Source organism: Ambystoma mexicanum, chromosome 6q (assembly GCF_040938575.1).
Source record: "Ambystoma mexicanum isolate Mex_15411 chromosome 6q, UKY_AmexF1_1, whole genome shotgun sequence".
Lineage (NCBI taxonomy): Eukaryota > Metazoa > Chordata > Amphibia > Caudata > Ambystomatidae > Ambystoma > Ambystoma mexicanum.
This window is the reverse complement of record NC_090937.1, coordinates 169,055,843-169,077,204: the sequence shown is the minus strand read 5'-3', so window position 1 is coordinate 169,077,204 and position 21,362 is coordinate 169,055,843. Positions and strand designations below refer to the sequence as shown.

The 21,362-nt window shown below is 42.2% G+C and overlaps 1 protein-coding gene across 1 annotated transcript in view; it reads right to left on the bottom strand.

Moving 5' to 3' along the window:
- CPLX1 (complexin 1) overlaps window positions 1-21,362 on the bottom strand; it is a 551,004-nt gene that overhangs the window by 487,979 nt on the left and 41,663 nt on the right. The gene's annotated exons all lie outside the window — the stretch shown is intronic.

Genomic DNA, 21,362 nt, shown 5'->3' with positions numbered 1-21,362 from the left:
GCTTTTGGTAAGAAAAATGAAACACTGCTCTTTAGTAATCAATTTTTCTTGTCCATTTCTCTGTTACTACTTCATTGAATTTTGAAAAGAATAGTCCATCTCAAATCATAACACTGATATCCTTTAGGTATGAAATGTTCCACTAATCGAGCTGTTGCAACTTAGCCCCTAATGCAGCTTTTATGTTTGGTGATCCTACTTTTAGCTTTTCTCCCTGTTTTGCCAATATATAGTTTATTACACATACACCAGATTGCATATATAACCATTACGCAGTTGCAATTAGTAAAAGCCCTTTGTTGCCATGGTTTTGTTAAACCAATGTCAACCTCTGTAATTCTACAGGTTTGGTCACAGCATTTGCATTAGCCAGATGGGGTATGACCCAACGTTTTGTTTAAACCCCATAACTCAGTGAGTCTCGGTTGAGGGGTTAGCAGAAGATAAATATCATTCTTCATGATGAAATCTTGTAGATTATTTCCTCTTTTGTAAGCAAATAATGGTGGGTGTAAGGGGTGATTCCCACCCCCTAAGATTTTTTTCAATGTTTGTGAAGATTTTGCTACTTACTCCAGACAGATTAGAAAAAAATATGTTTTCACAATTTCTGTCTTTCTTGTTTTTATATCCCAATACTGCTGCCCTTTTCTTATTCTTGGCTCTTTTGTGAGATTCTTTGCTACGTTTTTTAGGGAAGCATCTTGTTTCAAGTTTAATCCTCAGTTTTTCTGCTTCTTTCAAAATGAAATGTTTAGTCAAACAGATAATTCCTGTCAATCAATGTATGAAAAGGTCTAACGTTAAGACAATTGTCAATAGGATCTACCCATAACGTAATATCCAGGAAATGAATTTCTGTTATGCTTGAATTGAATATTAGAAGTATCAATCCTGATTACTGAGCCATTCAATGAATGTTCCCAGTTCAATTTCATCACCAGTCCAAATCAACAGAACATCATCGATGTAGTGTTTCCACAACCTGATCTTGTCTTTATAAGGGTTGAAGTCAGTCTAAATGTTGCCAATTTCATGACTCTCAACATACATATTAGCTGCACTGGGAGCTACCACAGCTCCCATTGATGTCCTTTTTAGGGTGGAACCAAGCCTCATTTGCATATGGTCTTTCTTCTTCTGTAATGGCTTGGCAGGCAAGGAACGATGGCATAGAGGGTTGCCAAAAAGCAATGACAGATGTCAAGATTAATTCTAAACCTTCCAGCCATCATCTCTTGAGTTTTGCCATGTATTTGTCGAAACAACATATTATGAAATGAAAAATAATTTTCTGTTAAGACCATTCCAAAACACCACACAATAAAAGTATTAGGTGAGTCATGGTTAAATTGTTCTGTATAAAGCGGTTCTTTTAGCATATTGAGAGTCGACATTTAGGGTATCTTTGTTTACAACAAGAGATTATGTCTACTCCGATTAGAAGTTCTCGATCTTTCATGAAATGAATACCTTCATTAATGTTGATCACATCAGTAGTGTCTTCTATATAATAATTCATTGGTGTCACAAAAGGTTTCAAACACATGTTGGAAAATGTAGACAAAAGGTACAAGCATAGAGTCTACTCCAGAGGCTATTGGACAGCCACAGGGGTTCACAACGGTTTTATGATGTTTGGCAAAATATAAAATTTTAGAACTGAAGGTTTATCTTCCCCAAAAACTGCACTTCTTGTTTAGAGATCAATCCCCATTGACAAGCCTTTTCGACTTTAGTACAGATATGTTGCTTAAGTCTGTTGGTCGGATCACTGTCAAGTTTCTCATAATACGTCACATCTCCCAGTTGTTGTAAACACTCAATGATATAATCATCTCTGTTTAGTATGGCAATGGCCCCATTTCTATCAGCCTTGCCCATAATGATATCAGTATTCTGTGCTAAGCCTCTGATGGCAAGTCTCTTTGAAAATAGAGTCATTAAAGAGATTGAACAGCTAGAAGACAATTCTAAAAAGAGACCTTTTCAATATCTAACAAGAAGTGAGAGACAAACCATCAGAGGCTTAGCACAGAATACTGATATTATTAAACGTCTGAAACTGATATCATTAAAGTGTCTGAGCCAGGTAAAGCAATACCTGCTGTATTATAGAATAACATGGCAATGCCTGGAAAATGGTGACATCACCCAAATATATGATATTGCTAGTTGGCACCTGGTGGGAGCTCCTGGGCATGTGATGGCAATTCCTGGGATAATGAGTGACTGGGCATATGAAAGTAACAGCTCACATGAGAAACCGGGTACACAAAACAACACCAACACTACTGGTTATCAATGCCTATATTCAATCTTGACAGCACATGTACATAATCAATGCTTTAGGGTTGAACTTAAGCAGGTTTTCATTATTTGATTATTCTCTTTCCCTATCTCATTCTTTCTATCTATTTCTCTGTATCTCATTCCCATTTTCTCTCTATCCCTGCCAACAATACTTTCTTCTCTTCTCTCACTCTCAAATACTCTCACCTGTCCCAATTTGTTCTCTCTCTCTCTCTCTTTCTCTCTCTCTCTCCCTCTCTTTCTCAATGTCTCTCTCTTAATCTCTCTGCTCTTTAGTCCACACATCCGTCCACGTCTCTCCATTCTATGTTTTGATCTCTTCCTCTTTCCATCTGTCAATGACAATCTACAGGTGTCTCCATCCTGTCTATCTCTGTGTCACTGCATTACTGTATACCCCACCTGTGGGACTGCAAAGCTCCAAGATCTCTGTGTTTGACAGTGCTAATTCCTCCAGCTGATATGAGTTTTGCTTATGGCTGCTTATGGCCAAATTGTTCATAGCTTGTTATCAGATAAACCTCTGGTCTACACTTGCGCATATAGGAGTACCAGAACCTATACCAAAGGATATTATTAATTTACATGCAAACAATGAGGAAATAGATGGAGCTTAGGAGGGGAAAACACACCTCTAAAAACGGTATTAAAGAAGGTTGTGTGTTAGTGCTGATATTGATCTTGTTATATATTAATGATATAGCCTACTCAGTGAGGTCCCTTCTGGCGGATACCCCACCATTAATCGGCCAACGCACAAGTATCTTACTATATGCGGATGATGCTGTAGCCCTTTCTAAAACTCCTTTTAGCCTAAATAAACAGATCGGCCTTTTTGCAGACTTGTGAAATGAAAAACGATTGGGAATAAACCGCAGCAAAATGAAGGTGATGACACGTAAGGGGAAAAGAAGATGACTATTTTTTTTAAGAGAAGGTTGATGAAGCCACATAGAATTGGGGAATGAGTATGCCAAAGGCAAAGACGTGGATGCTTTGATTGTACCTGTGAGAACGGCAGAAGCAGAATGGGGCAAGTCCACGGGACAGTCTTGGCATGTGCTAATTGGGTTTGTGGGTTGGTAGTTCACATCACATACGAAGAGCCAACTCTTGAAAGTGATACCCAAGCTGCTATCTCTACGTGTGGTGCAGTCATTGTGTTAGTGGAGTATTCCAGTGCAACAACCATGGTCACTTTGTCGAGGGCATTATTATAGAGAACCTAAATTACAGCCATACAGTTGCGGTTCAGTTTTATAACCAGGAATTGTCTGAAGGTGAACAACCCATATAACATGCCTTAATGGATGTCAATAGTTTTACAGCTAAAGTTTTGCGACAGCAGGTAGACATTTTGTTATCTTAAAAATTGGCAACTGAGATAATGTGTGCGTTGTGATGTAAGGGCCTTTTAGACAGAAGCGAGATAAGCTTCATGTTGAAGCTAGGTTAAATGACGTGTTGCACCCTGCTCAATGCCTCTGCATGCCTAATATGCACTATGGTATGATTATCATTAAATACACCGTATCACCTACTGCTATATACAATCCAATAACCCAATGATTTTGATCAATTACCTTGAATTTCTTTTAAGAAAGTCTATAACGCTGTAAATGATCAGCTCCTCTATTTACGTTTACTGACATATGCATTTTCCTGTATGGCTTTCTAACAGACATAATACTAAATACTTCCGCGTTTTCCATGATCTAAATGAGCTTTGCAATATGAGAAATGCAACCCGGAGCGTTGAATGAGATTCACAATTATCAGGAATAATTCCACGCAGGGAAACCCTTAACAAGGAAAACATCTGGAAATCGACTTTACAGGTAGCAATTAGCAAACACAAACAGAGGTGTGTCAGCGGTTACACACCGTGTAATGAAAAGAGGTCTGTTGGCTGTCCAGTGTGGCAAGATTTCTCAGTGATGTAAATAACGCGCAGGATATGTCAGATCATGTTGATTCTGGATTCCTTCTCTCGCATGAGGAAATAAGTAGGTCACTCAATCCGGGCGCTTCATGTGTACGTAAGCAGCCATCCATCACATTAAATTGGTAATATTATTTGCGAGCTGATATCGCATTATGCCACTGCAAACCGTATCAAAGGACGGTGCGGATAATGAGGTGCCACCAGCACAGGTATTTTAAGGGAACCAAATACAGGCTATCGCCCCATTGATAATGACTCTCATTTGACAATCGGATTCTGTCCCTGCCACCTATTAGAATTCCGAATCCAAATATCAAAGCATCTTCCGCTGCTGCTTAAGCAAAACACTTCTCCATGAACGTGAATGCGAAGAATGCAGCTTGACCTACATATGCCTGCCTTTTCTTTTCTCCTTCCATGAAAATGAGGCAGGACAATATGCATATGTCGCGCCTGGGAGCAGCCTGGGTGCAATTATCACGCTACTGGAAAAGACTGGAACCATGATCCCGCTTGCCTATTTGCTTTTGGAATGGATAAAGGGAAAATAAACGTTAGTGGCATGGGCAATTTAGTAGGAAGCTGTGTCCAATCACCTAGGTTGATCAGAACCAGCTTGCTTTGCACTGTTGCAAGATGGCACCTTAATGCAATCGGTGGAGGGGACATGCAAAGCCAGCCCATTGGAAACCATTATGAAGACCCCAGTGAGTGTTTTGATTCCACTTTACATGACAACTTAGAATACGAGCGTACAGGAAATTGAATCCTGTAATGTTAGGACTTTTTTTTGTGTTGTTGCAGTAATTCAATTATAAAATACATCTGAGGTTTGGTAAAACTTCAAGTTTGGTCGTTAGATCGTAATTCACCACCAAGCAAAATGTTTTCAAATTGTCTAATTTCTGGGCTTTAGACTTTTGTTGAGAATAAGCCTGTCAGTTAGCAACACTGCCTGCATGTGGTTTCTTTTGCTATCCCATAGGCTGCTATAACCGAAGACTCTGTTTCACAATCAAATTCTCCACAATGGCTGGAATGAGGCGCCAAAAACAGAGCAAGGCCCCTGCCTCAAGAAAATTCAAAAAGGCACTCTGGTGTACTAAGCCATAAAATAATGTACTTTCATTTAATTCAACCTAACACAAAGCTCCAGTAGCACAGAGGACACTGGTTGGAAATCCAGTCATTCGGTTCTCTCATAAAGCTTTGTCAACCCAACACAGGGCGAGGGTTGTGTTTTCTTAAAACTATTGTTTTCTCATGACCTTTCGGCCCCAGACCACACTGCCACGGGCCCCAGACCACACTGCCACTACCCCGGATGCAGCGTGCTGTGCATGGGAGAGGAATGCGAGAATTTGCGTTTACTTCGTTTGGTAAGCCTCGCCCCTCAAGAAGTCCTTCATGGGATGCGCACTTACAACTGCAGAGATTCATTGAGGAAAACGCCATATTGTGTTCGCGCCAATCCGGCCTTCGTACTCGACGTGGCACGAAGACCGCCATGCTCTTCCTCAAGTCCACTCTCTCTGGCATTATCGATCAGGGGCACCCAGCCCTTCTTATGTTGCTCAACCTGTTGGCTGCCTTCGACCTGGTCGACCACGGAATGTTGGTGACCAGGTTGCAATCATTGGTGGGCAGTTCCAGCACAGCCACCAAATGGCTCGCTTCTTTCTTAGGTTCCCGCAGTGCCAGGGTTGCCATTGACGATGCCCCTTTCTCCCCCGTTTTACAAAGGGTGAACCCGAGGGTTCTTCACTTCCTTCCACACTGTTTAACATTAACATTCTCCCTCTTCTAAAGATGCTAGACGACCTGGGTGTCAGGTATACGAATTATGCTGATGACACCCAGGTCATCGTTCAGATTTCAGGCATCTATGCTTAGGACTCCTAACTATCAACTCGGTATACTCGACCATCCACACTTGGATGGTAGCAAACTCCAGGGCCCTCAATGCGGACAAGACAGAGATTCTTATCACTGCCTCCAACCATATGCTGAACAATCTGGCCCCGGAACATGCCAGCTTTACTATCGCCAATACCATCATCCCAGTGGCAAAGAATGTGAAAACTCTAGGTGCCACCCTGGATGCCAAACTTTCCATGAGACAGCATGGACAGAATGGCCAAGACCCGTGCCTCATGTGGTCTTATTAATAAACTTCTTGGCCACATGCGCCCTTTTTTTAACTACAAAAAACATGTCTATCTAAGCAGCTGCCCTGGTTAACTCCTGCCGCGACTATTGAAATAGTCTGTTGGCCGGCACAACCCAGTCCATCTTCGCTGCCCTCAAGGTTACACAGAATGGTGCTGTCAGAGCCGTGCTGGGTATCCCCAGGTGACAGTCCATTACCGAAGCCAGAAAAAATGTGCATTGGTTACCTGTGAGGCACCGCGTCTCATTTAAGATTCTGACCATCACCTTCAAGTGCCTGGCACTTACTGCTCCTGCCTACCCTATCGAGTACCTGACACGCTATGTACTCTTGCGCCCTCTCAGGTCACTAGACCAGGCCAAACGTAGTCAGGCCCGATTCCACCTGGCCAAGTATGGGAAGGCGAATTTCGATGTACTGGCCCCTGCCACCTGGAACGCCATCCCGCATGAACTGAAAAAGATTGCTTCTCTCACAGAATTCAAGAAGAAGCTGAAAACATTCCTCTTCAATGCACCCCTAATCTAGATTAATTGCCTGTTGTACCTCTTACCTGTTACCGTCTTGTCTGTTATTTGTGCGCCCTGATGCCTCTGGGTGACTTGGAGCGTTCCAAAAATTAAAATAAATAAATAAATATTCACATGCACTCCGACCGTGTGCAGCAGCGTTTTTGCATGTTGGGACTTATTATACTTTCAGTCTCTTGTCATAATTCTCAACAGAAACAAAATACATTTCAGCTGGAAATAATGCACTGTTATCTAGTGGTAAAAGAGCATGCTGGGCATCAGATCTCCCAAGCATCAAGGCTCTTTCCTTTCTCACACGCTTGCCTCGGATGCTACCCTGCCAGGGTCAAATCGACTTCAAAAATCTAAACTTGCTGATGCAAGTCGGAAGAATTCATTTTCAAGTCAGAGCACTTGCAACAGAGCTCTATGGGATATTGTCTTCCATTTTCTGTTAAATTTGAACATGTTGTAAACCTAATAAAAAGAAGTTTAAAAAAAGAGAGATTCTATGAGGCGACTATAAAAAGGCGACTATAAAAATATAGGTCCAATTCACAAAACCGTGTACTGGAGCAAATGATTCCATTCCCATGAACTTCTTATATTTGCACGTGTTGACAAAGGCTACAACCAGAGCACATCTGCAGATGCCTGGAGAGACCTTAAGGTAGTCACATGACACTGTGGTTTTTGACGTTTTGTTGAAGGGCACCTGGGAGATGCTCCAGGCATCTCCAGAGTTTCTCCAGCTTTAGGCTTTGTGAATCAAGTGCACGGTAACAGAAGTAGATGAAGGAACCAAAGATGCTCATGGCCATCTCTGTTTTTCTGCAGTGCAAATCTCTGTCGATCAGATGGAAGCAAATCTGGAGATGCCTAGAGCACCGCTGAGGTACTCATGTGTAAGAGTGATTCACAGGTAGAAGGTGGAAATCTGGCATCCACATGGACATTTCCTGATTTTCTCCAGTGCATGTCTGTGTGAATCAGGCTCATAGTGCATGCGAGTTAAGCCTGATGGCATTTGAATTTCTTCCAACACATTACATTCTGTCAACGTACAGGAAATATAAAATGTGTTCACCTTTTGTTTCCTCCCTTTGATGTCTCTGGGAGATGTGGTGACACTTATGTCATGATTTGGCACCCTCCTCTTTCTACCTGGGCATCAAATCCTTTCCAATTTACCCCTTCCCTGACCCTGGAATGTGTGTTTATGCTTCCAATTGGTGGCTGGTGCTCACCTCTTCTCTACCCAGCCCATCAGGACATCCTCTTTGTCAACCCCTTCTCCTATACTCATGATTAGCACATTATATTCCAGTGATATTAACATAGTTATCCAGCTTATCTGTCAACTCCAGATGTTTTATCTGTAAACTTTCCTGATTAGTATGGTAGATTTTCGCCTGTATGAATTTTCCGTGTAGTGCTTTTGGCCCTATTCAGCGCTATGTAAAACTATAAAATAAATTAAATAAAGTCAGATAGGTTTATCATTTGTGATGTCATCTTTGATAGCCTATGTGTTAGTCTTAGCAGTGCAAGGTGGTGGTGCGAGTTATGGTTGCTTAGCCTACCGTAACTGCCAATTAACTGTGGGTTTTCGTTTTTACGTGTAACCATAACGTCCATTTAACAAAGTGTTTTCACTGAATTTCATAGGTTTATATTAGTGCAACTAAATCATAAAGTGCCTTTAACAAAGGTATATATATATATATATATATATATATATATATATATATATATATATATATATATGTGTGTGTGTGACAGTTTCCATCCAGTACAGACAAAACATGGTACACTATTAAGCCGTTGAACATGCTCAGACACAAGGGACCTGGATAAAAACATACACAATTTGAGATCAGACATCATAAACTGTGGATACAATCACAGAATTGTGGAGAACCAGATTCACAGGGCAGCACAGATCCACCAAAGCAACCTCTTGCAATACAGAAGAGACAGACACCCGGGTGCCGATGGTAGTCACATACAATCCAGAGCTCGAAGCCCTCCGCAAGACTGCTAAGAAACTCCAACCCATTGAGCAACAAGATGAACGTCCGAGGGTGTTTTTTTCCTGAGATGCCCCTCCTTGCTGTTAGACAACCAGCCAATCTGAAGCAAACTACACACAAATAGCACAGATTATGGAACTGTGCCTTGCAGAATCAAAACAACCCTAACCTGCACACATTTCAACATTTTGGACACAATCAAGACACCCCAGAAGGGGTAGTACTACAAAATTATGGGTCAGTTTACATGTGCATCCAGCAATATTGTTTACTTGATAATGTGCATGAAATGTCACGGACGGGGCCACTATGTTGGGGAAACTAGTCAACCGCTACATAAACGCATGAGCCTACATTGTCAAAGTTTCAAGCAATGTACTAACGATAGTGCAGCGAGTGATCATTTTTCAGAACAAATCATACCCTTGATGATCTCAAACTTGCTGTACTCTAGGGTAATTTCAGGGCTGACAAAGCCAGAAAGACCTATGAATTCAAATGCATGCACAGTTTCAATACACTGGCAGGGGGCCTGAACAGATATTGAGGTTTCATGAGTCACTATTCCAACTAGCAGACTTTCAATGTTTCCACCCATAGACATACAGGGATGACAAAATCCAAACCTGACACTTTCCATTATTTTTTCCAAAGTCATTCACAGACATTCAACTGACACTGCATAAGCCACACCTGCCTCTCTAAGGGAATTAATTGTTGCTGGACTCCCCACAACCCAGCCCTATCTGCCCTCAAAATGTCCCAATCTGAAAGGTTTCCCAGAAACTTGTCAGAGCTCCTGTCACTAATCAAACCCCACCCTTTCCCAGTGATTGTGATGGAACACAATCCTGATATAGTATTTGACACAAAGTTAACACAATGGGATCCATGGGACACAGGCCTAACACATCAACTGGCTGTGTATCCCCTCTTTCAGACTTCTAGAGGCACAAGCTGGATATGGTGATGATTGTGCTACCACTGATCTTGAAAAGGGACTAGCCCGACATTACCGAGTTTCAAATGGACTGCGCATACAATGATTGACACTTAACCATCCCATCCTGCCTTCCTGAGAGCCCTGTAACAGCCCTGCTTTGCAGTTTCACTGACCCCTGCCCTTCTTTACCCAGGGTTCCATTTAGACCTTGAAGATCGCAATGTGTGGGGGAGTTGAACATCCAATACATGCCCCGGTACACATCCGGTGCAAACAGGCACGCATAATAGGGTATTTGAAGGAGGGTTATGTAAGTTGTAATGCTGTAATGTTTTTCAAAGGTTTCATTCTATCTCTTCCTGAGCAAGAGGAGACATTCCACAAAAGCTTGCAAATAAGCAAAATAAATGACTTTGTTAGCCTAATTAAAGTATTGGCTTATTGTTTTCTTATGGATCAACATTCTGTTCAGCCCTTGCCTAACACAGTAAAAGCAAACATATATACACACACACACAAAATGAGGTCTGTCTGGGTGCCGCTCTACGAAGAACTAACATGCCCAAATAGCATGTTCTTTGGGAAGTTGCCTAATCAGGAGGGTCTACAACTGCATTTGAGCTCACTGTACCATTCACAGAGGAGAGATATAATTTGCATTTCAGTCTGGTCCCACCCACCTGGGCAGTCCAGCACCAAAATGCTTAGCAATTCTCCTCTGAACAAGAGTACCAAAAGCATACCTCTCTAATGCATATTTAAGGTGGATACTGTATGTGCAACACCTGATTTGAGTTTGCTGATATATATAGTCTGTAGAGATATTTCCACTCAGAAGTCTCATGCATGGTGTTGGGGAGTACAGGAACACATTTAGAAGTCAGATCTTAAGCCCAGTGGGTTCTGTTCATCAATGGCTTTATAGTCCAAATCCTTCTCCAAATTTACTTTTGAGAGGTTTGTAGATATATAAAGACATAGAAAGATGTATTGAAAAACTCACTATTTTGGAATCCCAAGATATATATGATCACATTTCTCATCTACAAAGCTGTAAGGCTAAAATAATGAGAAAAACACTACAGAAAAAATGGCCCCTATTCTCAAAGAATGGGGCCCAGAGGATGCTATTGGAAAACTTCTTGTCACACCCGGGCACCAACAATCACTACACATGATTACTATGTGTTATAGATTGGCGCTGTTTACAAAGTGTCTCGCAGCCCGGGTCTACTTTGCACATCAGTGCTGGGTGCTCCCCAGACATCTACATTGGCATAGATAAGGGGGGAGAGCTAGGATAACCTCCACTTATGTGGGTGCAATGTGTGCACCAGAAGTGACAGCAATGAAAGGTCCCACAACTTGCAATGCTTTCAGGAGTCGCAATGTAGCAGGGGTCTAAAAAGGCAGCACCCCTTGGTGTATATGGCCTTGCATCTAACCAGCACCGGATCAGGATGTCACAAAGGAAGTGAACCCGGACATGCCGGTCACCTCCCAATCATGCCGCATTTTGGGAGATTTTCCACTGTGGCAAAAACTACACGTGCTTAGGAATTGATGCATGAATGTCTATTTTTCTGACAATACCCTCAAACAAAAAGAGTGCACTTTTTCAGCACTGGTATGCACACTGGCACATGCAGGTGAGACAAACATTTCATGAACTTTCTTTAATGTAATTTGGCACAATGTCCTGTTAATTACCATAACCACTGGGGACACTCAATGTACTTTAGTATAAGTACGACAGACCCAGAAAATGTAAACGGGTTAAAAAAAGATTTTTGTTTAGTACACACTAGTGAGGGTGTTATGTTGGTGCAGAAATATCTGTGTGATTCATCATACACACTGGGAGTTCAATTCGCCCTTCTACCTCCAGTGTTGCTTAGTTGTATGTGTGTTATATGTGAAGGAAAACAGACATGACCAGTATAGTGAGGTGTTCAAACCAAAATTCCCATGGAACATTTACTATTCAGAAGTTTATCGACGCTCTACAAGACAATAATGAAACTCATAACAAAAAAACGACTAAAAAAATACTAATGAAAGTCATGTAATTTTAATATTGTAGAAGAGTTATTACAACAACTAGGTATGTCTAGGATTTAGGCTGAATGTTGTCACAGAACAAGAAGAAGAAAATAGCAATGTGTATGCTAGTGATGTACAGGTCCTCCTCATACAGTTTATGTAAAAGACATCTGTGCCCTTTCACAAACTGCAGAATTCCTTTGGAGAGCTTTCTGATGGGAAACAGGTCTTCTGATGGGTTCACCTAAGCGTGGGAGTGGATTGGTCTTACAATGATTTCCAGTAGAACATGTATGCCCTTACACTTAATGTAAAGTTTCTTCTAAAAGATGTTAAGCTTTGAGTAACCCAGCACGTTACCACCTTGTCCCATCATAGCAGCATGCGCAATTAAAAATACCAAAAATGACAAACCCGGGATCTCGGGAGCATACTGCCCCCACTGGACATGAAGGCACAGTGCACATTTATGCATTACAAATCTGCATTAACTGAAGATTGCAGGTTTTCTGGTACAGTGATCCACGGAAACCACCATCTTGAGCAAGTGTTTTGTTTTTTTTAAAAAGGGTGTTCATCCTTAGAGCTTGCATGTTAAAGCGTTCCATGTCACTCTGCATGCAACAACGCTGACGTCAGTCCTTACGTGGAGATTTCCAGCAGTTGCGCCTGGTCTCTCAGCGGTGACGTGGAGACCTTGTCCAAGGTAGAACGGGCAGTGAGACGCAGAAAAGCAGGACTTTGGTACTGAATCTAAGGTAAGTGCGACTGTCGAAAGGGAGATGTTCACTCAGGATCTTGCAGGATGTCACACTGCAGGAAACATTATTTCAAACAAGGGAGCCTACTGTTTCCTGCTCTGTGAAATCAGGCAAAATGCTAAACATTTTTGGTTGAAGAAGAAACTTCACAATATGCCCACAATGCCTTAGAAAGACGTTTGCTCCTCTTCGAAATGCTTTTGTCCATTGCTGTTATGACAGTTTGAGGAACAACTTTTAAAAAAGGTACTTCATAAATCAGCTTTCACTTCAAAATAAAACTCTTCGGGATACCTTCAACAATCTGAATGGCATTAAGAAATGGGTAGCTTCTCAGGCAACAAAGGTTAACAATGTTTTGCTTAGGGTTACAAAGAGTGAAAGACACGTTTTTGGAAGGTAGGTCAGATTTGGCACTGATTCAAGCAAAAAATTAATAAATAGACTCATGAATAGTACAGCAAACACAAGTTGTACAACACAAGAGCAAGCAGATACAATGCATTTCAGGAATAAGCCCTATTAAGGCTATAGGGTGGATTGCAGAGTTTCCCCCCTGAGAGAAAACATGTGCATACCTTTTTTTTAGGGGCTGTGGGAAACAAATACGAATGAAATGCGACTGACGTTAGGTCACCTTCACATAATCTCAAACGGCAATTCAACTTTGGTGTTTGTGCATTTGTACTGAAAATGATGATATTATGAATGTAGCGAAATGGCAGCATGATCGAAAATGCCTGTTGTCAGTATCAATACATGGGCAACCTAAACTGGGATTTACGTTCTCCCACTGCTACGTCCAGCTATTGAGAGGGACACTTTACAGGGAACATGCATACAGAATGGACAGTATTAGCAGTAGGAGTAGGATTTAGGTGTTATGTGTGTCAAGAGACATTTTGAATTCCCCCCACGTATGAAAAGTACAGTAATTGTCAAATGATTTATGCAAAAAGGAGCTCAAAAAATGTTTTAACTATCTGGTTATCTATTTGCCCAATATCACGTAAGAGCATTCAAATGATAATCCCTGATTTGAGGACATTTGTAATTATGAAACAATGACCAGTTCAGTAGAGGCTACTGTAAAACGACACAACACAATCTCGGAGCTGCCAGTGTCAAAAGCATCAAAGAAAGGAAAGCAGGAAGAGTGTGAAGATCTGCCATAATGCAGAGCCTCTTTCTTAGATCTATTTGTGTCCCCAAATTACAATTTAACACAAGACGTTCAGATCCTGGAAGGCTTTGCCAAATCTATTGACCAGGGCATTCACATGGCAGCTGTCGGTGTGGAGATCCGTCTCACGCTCTGAGGTGTTCCCTAGTAGACTGGTCAGACTCCAGGAAGAGACAGGGCCGCAACGCCAAAGCCCGCTCCTGCTGTCTTGTCAAGCCATGAATAAGCAAAAGCCAACTAGGCCCCACACATGTATACCTTTATCAAATGGTCACCAGTTGTCACTTTTGGCATCTCTACTCCAGTTGACCAGTAGGCTTCACCCAGTGTCACCAGTGTATTCAACTAACGATCTCCCCGTCAGCAGTGGGATCTTTAATGCCATGATTGCTAAGTTACACTAGGAACCCAGCATCACTCTTAACCCCCATTTTGAGGAGACATGCTTTACAATAGTTAAACCTTTGTAACATCCGCTTTTTAAAGTTGTCTGAGAGTTACAGTCATCGCCTTTACAGAATACAATACATGACAATCCTCACTACACTGACAAGTTACTACTAATTGTTTAGCTGGTTAGTTGCATGAAATGGCATGCCAAGTGGAACAGTCAACCCTCTGCCTCCAGCACTATTCCTATTGGCTACTCAGTACGGTTTCAACCCTGTTTCCGGTTTCCAAACCAGCTCCCACTTGCTCCCCAGAATGTGTCTGTGGCCTTCTGCTGGTTTCATTGCTCCTGTTTTTAAACACTCGGGTTCGATTCCATGTAAATGCATTTACAGAGCTTAAGCTATCAAGTAAAGGTAAGTACACGGCCACATCAGTAGGCACTGCGCTACATGCATATCAAGAATAAGAGGCTTGTTACCATTGCAGTCCCCGAGGAGTTGAATATTCAAAACTCATGAACATTACGTTCCAAACTCATTGGTGAGAAGACACCAATATTGCAGCTTTCAAAGGCCTCTTAATATAGTGTCAAATCATGGACACATTTTAAGACCTTTTATATCATGTTGCCCTTCACATTTTACTTGATGGACATAATTATTATCCTTGGAAAAGCACCCCTTTGGAGTTAAACACGTGTTGCCTCTTCATCCACAAGATGAATTGTAAAAATGCCACTATTTATTGGATTAACCTTCTGGATAGTCGACTCTTTTCACCAATGATTTTGGAAAGTGTTTTCTTGATGTACATTCATTGAAGCACTGTGATAGTTTAATGGTTATGTTATAATGTTGGCTTGAGTGGAATATTGCGATGTCATAAGGAGTGTGTCCTGTCATGCCGAGTCTTGCCAGGTTGAGGTTCTTCTATTGTTCAGTGTTGATGTTTATGTTTGAAAGGAGTCCACGGTTGGGCAGTTGGAGAGTTGCAGGCACTGTGGCTGAGCTGGAGGTCCTTATTGCGTAGAGCTTCTTAATAAAGTTTGTTCAACGTTACTGTGGCCTCGTGTCATCATCTTAACATTGGCGACGAGGATGGGAGAGATTGAAAAGGTGTGTAATGGAGAGCATACGTATGGCCCAAGAGTGTGGTTATGATAAGAAAGTGGCCATCCAGGAGAGATTGTGGGCACTGCGCATGTTTCCGCATTCAACAACTGGTGTCTATCCCTTTTTAATTGATGCAGAGCCGCAAACCCAACACTAGAGTGAGTCCACCATGGTTAGGTAGGTGCAGAGAATCTGATTTAGTGGTGGACGGTGTGAGGAAGATGTTGAAGAAGAAGAAGGAGGTGTGGGTGATGCGAGAGAACTTGAGAAGGGGCAAGAAACAATTAAGGATTGAATGTGGTGATCTGGTCAGGATTAGAAAAGGGGTGGTCAAGAGGAAGGGTGAATCCTTGTATTCCGATCCCGTGAGGGTAGTTGCAGTGTTGAAGGGAGCTGTTCGTGTATCCGGCGGACAGGTATGGAACAAAGACAGAGAGGCAGTTGTAAAAAGGGGGGTTGTCTGAGCATATAAAAGGAGGGAGATCTGATATAATGTTGGCTTGAGTGGAACATATTGTGTGAGTATGTTTAAGTATAAAAGGAGGGAGATATGTTATAATGTTGGCATGAGTGGAATATTGTGATGTCATTAGGAGTGTGCCCTTTCATGCAGAGTCTTGCCAGGTTGAGGTTCTACTATTGTTCAATGTTGATGTTTATGTTTGTAAGGATTCCACGGTTGGGAAGTTGGAGAGTTGCAGGCTAATCTGTGGCTGAGCTGGAGGTACTTATGTACTTATTGCGTAGAGCTTGTTAATGAAGCTTGTTCAACGTTACTGTGGCCTCGTGTCATCATCTTAGGCTACAAGACAGTTATTCTGGCCATCGCATGTGTTGTGGACCTTTCATTTTTAAGCATGTTTGAGCTGCTGTGGTTGGAGTCTGTGAAGAATACAGTCAGTGTTTTCTGTGTGTTCTTTCTGTACACGATAGGCCGATGTCCTTGCAGGAGGTTGACACTGTGGGCCCGATTCATAGAATATTTGCGCGGTTCAAAGTGAATTTGCACTGGTGAAAAGTGACTTTGCACTGCCGACACAAACCCTGATTCATGGTAGCGTGAAAAGTGTATTATTGCCATGCAAAGTCTGGGCAAAGTCAGCACATAGTCATTTTTGCAGTACAAAATTACTTTGCCCGGACTTTGCACTGAAAAAATCCACTTTGCACGGTTCCATGAATCAGGGTTTGTGTCGGCAGTGCAAAGTCACTTTTAAACAGTGCAAAGTCACTTTCAACTGGGCAAATATTCCATGAATCGGGCCCACTGTGTGTCTGCTCTCATTGCAATGTAAACTTGATGGCACTAATTGTAAACACACCCAGGAAATGGCAATAATGATGACTTAGGACCAGGTTTATCATGGCTGCGATTCATATAAAACTAAAGGAAAATGGCTGCCCTTAGATAAACATGGGTCCAGGCTGAGCCTAAACTTAGTCCATGCATTTACATTGGTTTGTATCATCAATGTAAATGTGAAATACCTAGATTTGGGGTGGTTGAAAGCTGCACATTTGCATGTCACATGCTGGAGTGAGTATTGCAATCCTTGTCTTGTGTAGCATATTGGGAGAATTCACCTCAGTTCCCTCTGTGTACTTCACACTAGTTTTGTGCACAATGTGCCTCATTGATGTCAGGAATCGTAAAGAGAATTACATGTATTTTACATAAATAGGGAGGCCGGTTGAGCATGAGCGTGTGATGTGCCGATTTGCGTCAGGCCACGCACTCGAAGGTGTCACGAGGCACCGTAATGGGGAACGTGTCGAGAAGAGATAGGGATAGTGAGGACTAAAAGATACAAAAGGCAGAAGCAGGAAAATAGAATGTGTATGATTAATGAAAATTGGATTTTCGCTGCTGTCTGGAAATGAATAGGGACAGTGTTTGCTATAAGACTCACACGTGGAATAATGCATCATGAAATGACAGGCGTGGTGGGAATGAAGGTTTGAAAGTCCAATGTTAAAAGAAAATGATAACATTGTGAATATAACGTGCCTAATTCATGGAACTTTTAGCGCGGTGCAAAGGCACTTTGCACTGCCAACAAACACCCTGATTCACAGAGCAGTGCAAAGTGTATTTTTGCAGTGCCACACTCTTTGCACCATGCTAAATGGGCCTAAATCACGGTGCAAAGAGTACTTTTGCAGTGCAAAATGACTTGCAATGCGCTAAAGGTTTCATGAATTAGGTGCAAAGTGACATTTCAATGGTGCAAAGTGACTTTGCACTACTCCACCCTCATTCATGGAGCAGTGCAAAGTGCATTTTTGCTGTGCAAAGGGACTTTGCACAGTAAAAATACACTTTGCACTCTTCCATGAATCAGCGTGTTAGTTCGAAGTACAAAGTCACTTTGCACCAGTGACAAATACCTTTGCACCGGGCAAAGAATTCCATGAATTAGGCCTTAGTGTGATAATGTTGACATGTTTGAAGATGCGTCACCGTGAATGCAGGGTCTTGTAAAATAAGCAAGCAAATGGTGTCCCACCTTAATTCTGCTCATAACGGCAGGAAAACAGCAGTACCACTTTGTCTCTGTATTTTTGTGATAGGGCAGTTGCAATTTCGTTGTCTATAGAATTAGATTCCTCACAGGCTCAGGGAAGTCCTGCTCCTTCCTTTCTTGGGGCAGAACTTGAGTCCTGCCTCCTTTAATGATATGATATGATGGGTTATTTATAACGCGCTTAATACCCAGAGGTTGCTAAGCGCGGACCTGGGGATCGAACCTGTGTTGCTCTGTTTCGTCTTGCTTCCAAGGCGAGCACGTTGCCGCTGAGCTATCCTCCCGAGTCGTCCATCTTGTGAATTGGCAGCAGTAGGCTGCTGTGAGCTTGGTCTGCTTGAGACCAGAGATGCTTGAGCCCATAGTTTACCAATTATAAGTACATCATTTCTGAATGTCTTCCTGGTTAAACTGACGCATCACTTTCAGATCACATTGCAAATAAATTGTACATGAATAGCTAAGATTTAAATTAGACAACCCAGCTGACACTATTATCCATAACGTATACAGAATCAATAAAAATACACATTGCTGTTTAAGGAAATAGAATATAAGATATCGATGGTGGCTTATTTTATGTCATGCTATGCTATGTTATGGTATTGTATTACCTGGTATGGAAATGCCGGGCAATGTAGGGTAATGCATGTTGCAACAGACCTATTTAGGTCATGTCAAGTTATGATGTTATGTTATCTTGCGTTGTGTTATGTCAGAGGCCTACAACCTTTTGTCGCCAGATGTTTTTGACTACAACTGTTGCCAGCCCTTAGCCAGCATAACCAACGGTGAGGATTCATGAGTGTCCTGGTCCAACACATATGGAAAGAAGCAGGTTGCAGACACATCTACTATGTTACGAGGGCAAATGTTTTCTGCACATAAAGGAAAGTGAGTTCTATCTGGGTGGGTAATCTGCACGTGCCCTTAGATCTTTGGGAAGAAGGGAGATGGACATCTAGTGGAGCAAGCAGGTGGTTGAGCGCTTTCCTGGAATTAATGTGGTGAGGTGGGTCTGATGTTTGTGGTCATTGTGATGTAAAGGTTAGATGCCTGGCTGGAGAGGACAGGTGTCTGATATCCCTACCTGTTTCCAGGTATTTTGGAAGGTGACTTTCTAGAGTGAGGTAGAACTAAGGGTCCCCTGGGGTGAACATTGTTTCAAAGATCTAGGGTGATGCTCTTCATATCACTGAAAGTCAGACACTGGACTGTATGAAAAAGTGTGCACTCCGCGTTGGCTTGGTCTACAGCACCATTTTTAAGGTTCCAACCTTTGCCACAACTTTGTCGGGTGGATATAGAGGGTCATGTCTTAGTTCAGCTCGATCTGAAGAACACGCTCAATGCTGTACATTAATTTGCGAGTTCATGAGATCTCATGCAGACAGGTTCTGTTCTGTGTATTAGGAAAGGTTGCAAAATGTGCTTTCATGGGAAACATGTCACCAAAAAGAGATGAGTCAGGCAGAAAAAAAGGGACTGTTTTCTGCAGGCGTGATGCAGGCTTAACAACGTGGCCCATACTCCATTTCCTCTCACTATTCATAGTTTACAATGGCTCATTACAATGATCAATGTGTGATACCTGCAGTTTGTCTGAGGGGTTGAGGTGTGAATCATGAATTCAGGAGCTAAAGGTCTCTTCGGGCAACAAGTCCGAGGACGAACACAAAAAGAGACATTGGTTTGCACGGCATGAATGCGATTCAATATCATGAGTGAGATGGCTCAGATGAAATGTTAAGGCGAAAGGCACATTTTATTACACTTGAGGGGTCAAAAACATTCCCTGAAATGCTGGAGGTGAGCAATTCTACTTTTCCTTGAATACGGCATATGAAGACCTACTTACTCTCGTCTCTGTGTGTGTATGCGCGTGCGCGCACACACCCTACTCTCTATATTCTCATGGCAGTGGAGCTGGCTGGAATACCCATGCCTTATCTGTCATGCGTACGGTTTTAGCTGGGACTTCGGATTGGGTTTCTGTATTTTAGAAGAGCTGGGGCTAGGATATTATATGACCTTCCTGGAAATGATGATACATTGGGTCTTGTGGTCCACAATCCTTTCAAGGCATTGGTGTGCCGTCTGCATTTTTCTGGCAGCGTCTTTTGCCTTTTTCTCTTTCTGGTGCAGTACTCTAAGTCTTGTGAGCACACCGGAAGGTAAGGGATGGTATGACTTCCGGTTGAAGATCCTTTGGTTGCTTTGCACTGCACACCACCTGTCTTTCAGGGGGGCAGGAGGAGGGAAGGTTGACTCCACACAGCTGTCGGCAGCAGTGTGCCTCAGACTCTGATAATGAAAGTAAGGGCCATGTGGAAGCAATACTCGGAGTAGGATAATGTCGAGGAAATTGCCTGCTGTGGCTCTCGAGTTGCCTTCGCTACTCGAGGCGGGGCTGTCAAGGAACACATTTGATTGTCCCAACACAAACTAAGCAAGTGTTACTGGTTAACACAATAATACAAGTCATACAATAGCAATATATGTTCAGCAAACAAGCATATTAAGAACATGTTGGGTATTTTCCTGCTTTTAAAAATGTACATTTCTACGTGAAATATATTTCCACTCAATAGAATTACATAGGGCCTCATTCCGAGTTTGGAGGTAATCATGGCGCTATTAGCGCCATGACTACCTCCAATACCGGTACCGAGTCCGCCCTGGTTCAATGGGGACTCACCGGTCTATTCCGACCTTTGCGGGACCGGTAAGTCCCCATTGAAAAAGCCATTCCCCATTCCCATTTGAGCGCCCGTAGGGCTCAATGGGAAGGCGCTAATAACGGTACCGCAAATTGCGGTAAAGTCCCTTAACGGGTCCCGTCCTTAACGTCTGGTAAAACCAGGCATTAAGGAAGGGACCCGCTAAGGGAACACGGAATAGGGCATCCTTACCGGTGCCCAGTATCCCTTTGCACCAAACTCGGAATGAGGCCCATAGACTTTAGGGAATAACCTAAATTGACTGAACATGTTGTGAAATAATAAATGTTAAAAGCGGACAGGAAGTGTTTTATGGATGTTCTTCAAAAAGGAAATAGAAATGTACAAAGATTTAGAGATTTATTGAAAAATGCAAATTTTTAAATCATATTTGTACCACTTATTACTTCCAGCCAGAGTTTTGCTAAGCTTAGTAATATAAAAGGAACACTGTGTTCAATTATAGCCAATGGCTAAAACTCATAAGATTTGTTTGTAAATTAAGAGAGGCAATGCAACCAATTAAATATGAATGCACTCGCTCGCATATTTTTAGTCAGAACTATCAAGAGTATGAAAATAATTCTGCGTTTGGTTCAAGACAAATCCACAAGAAATACCTGGTTATATGCCCATCATGACATCAGAAATTGCGTCGGCAGTGCAAAGTAACTTTTCAGCAGTGCAAATTCAGATTGAACAGGGCAAA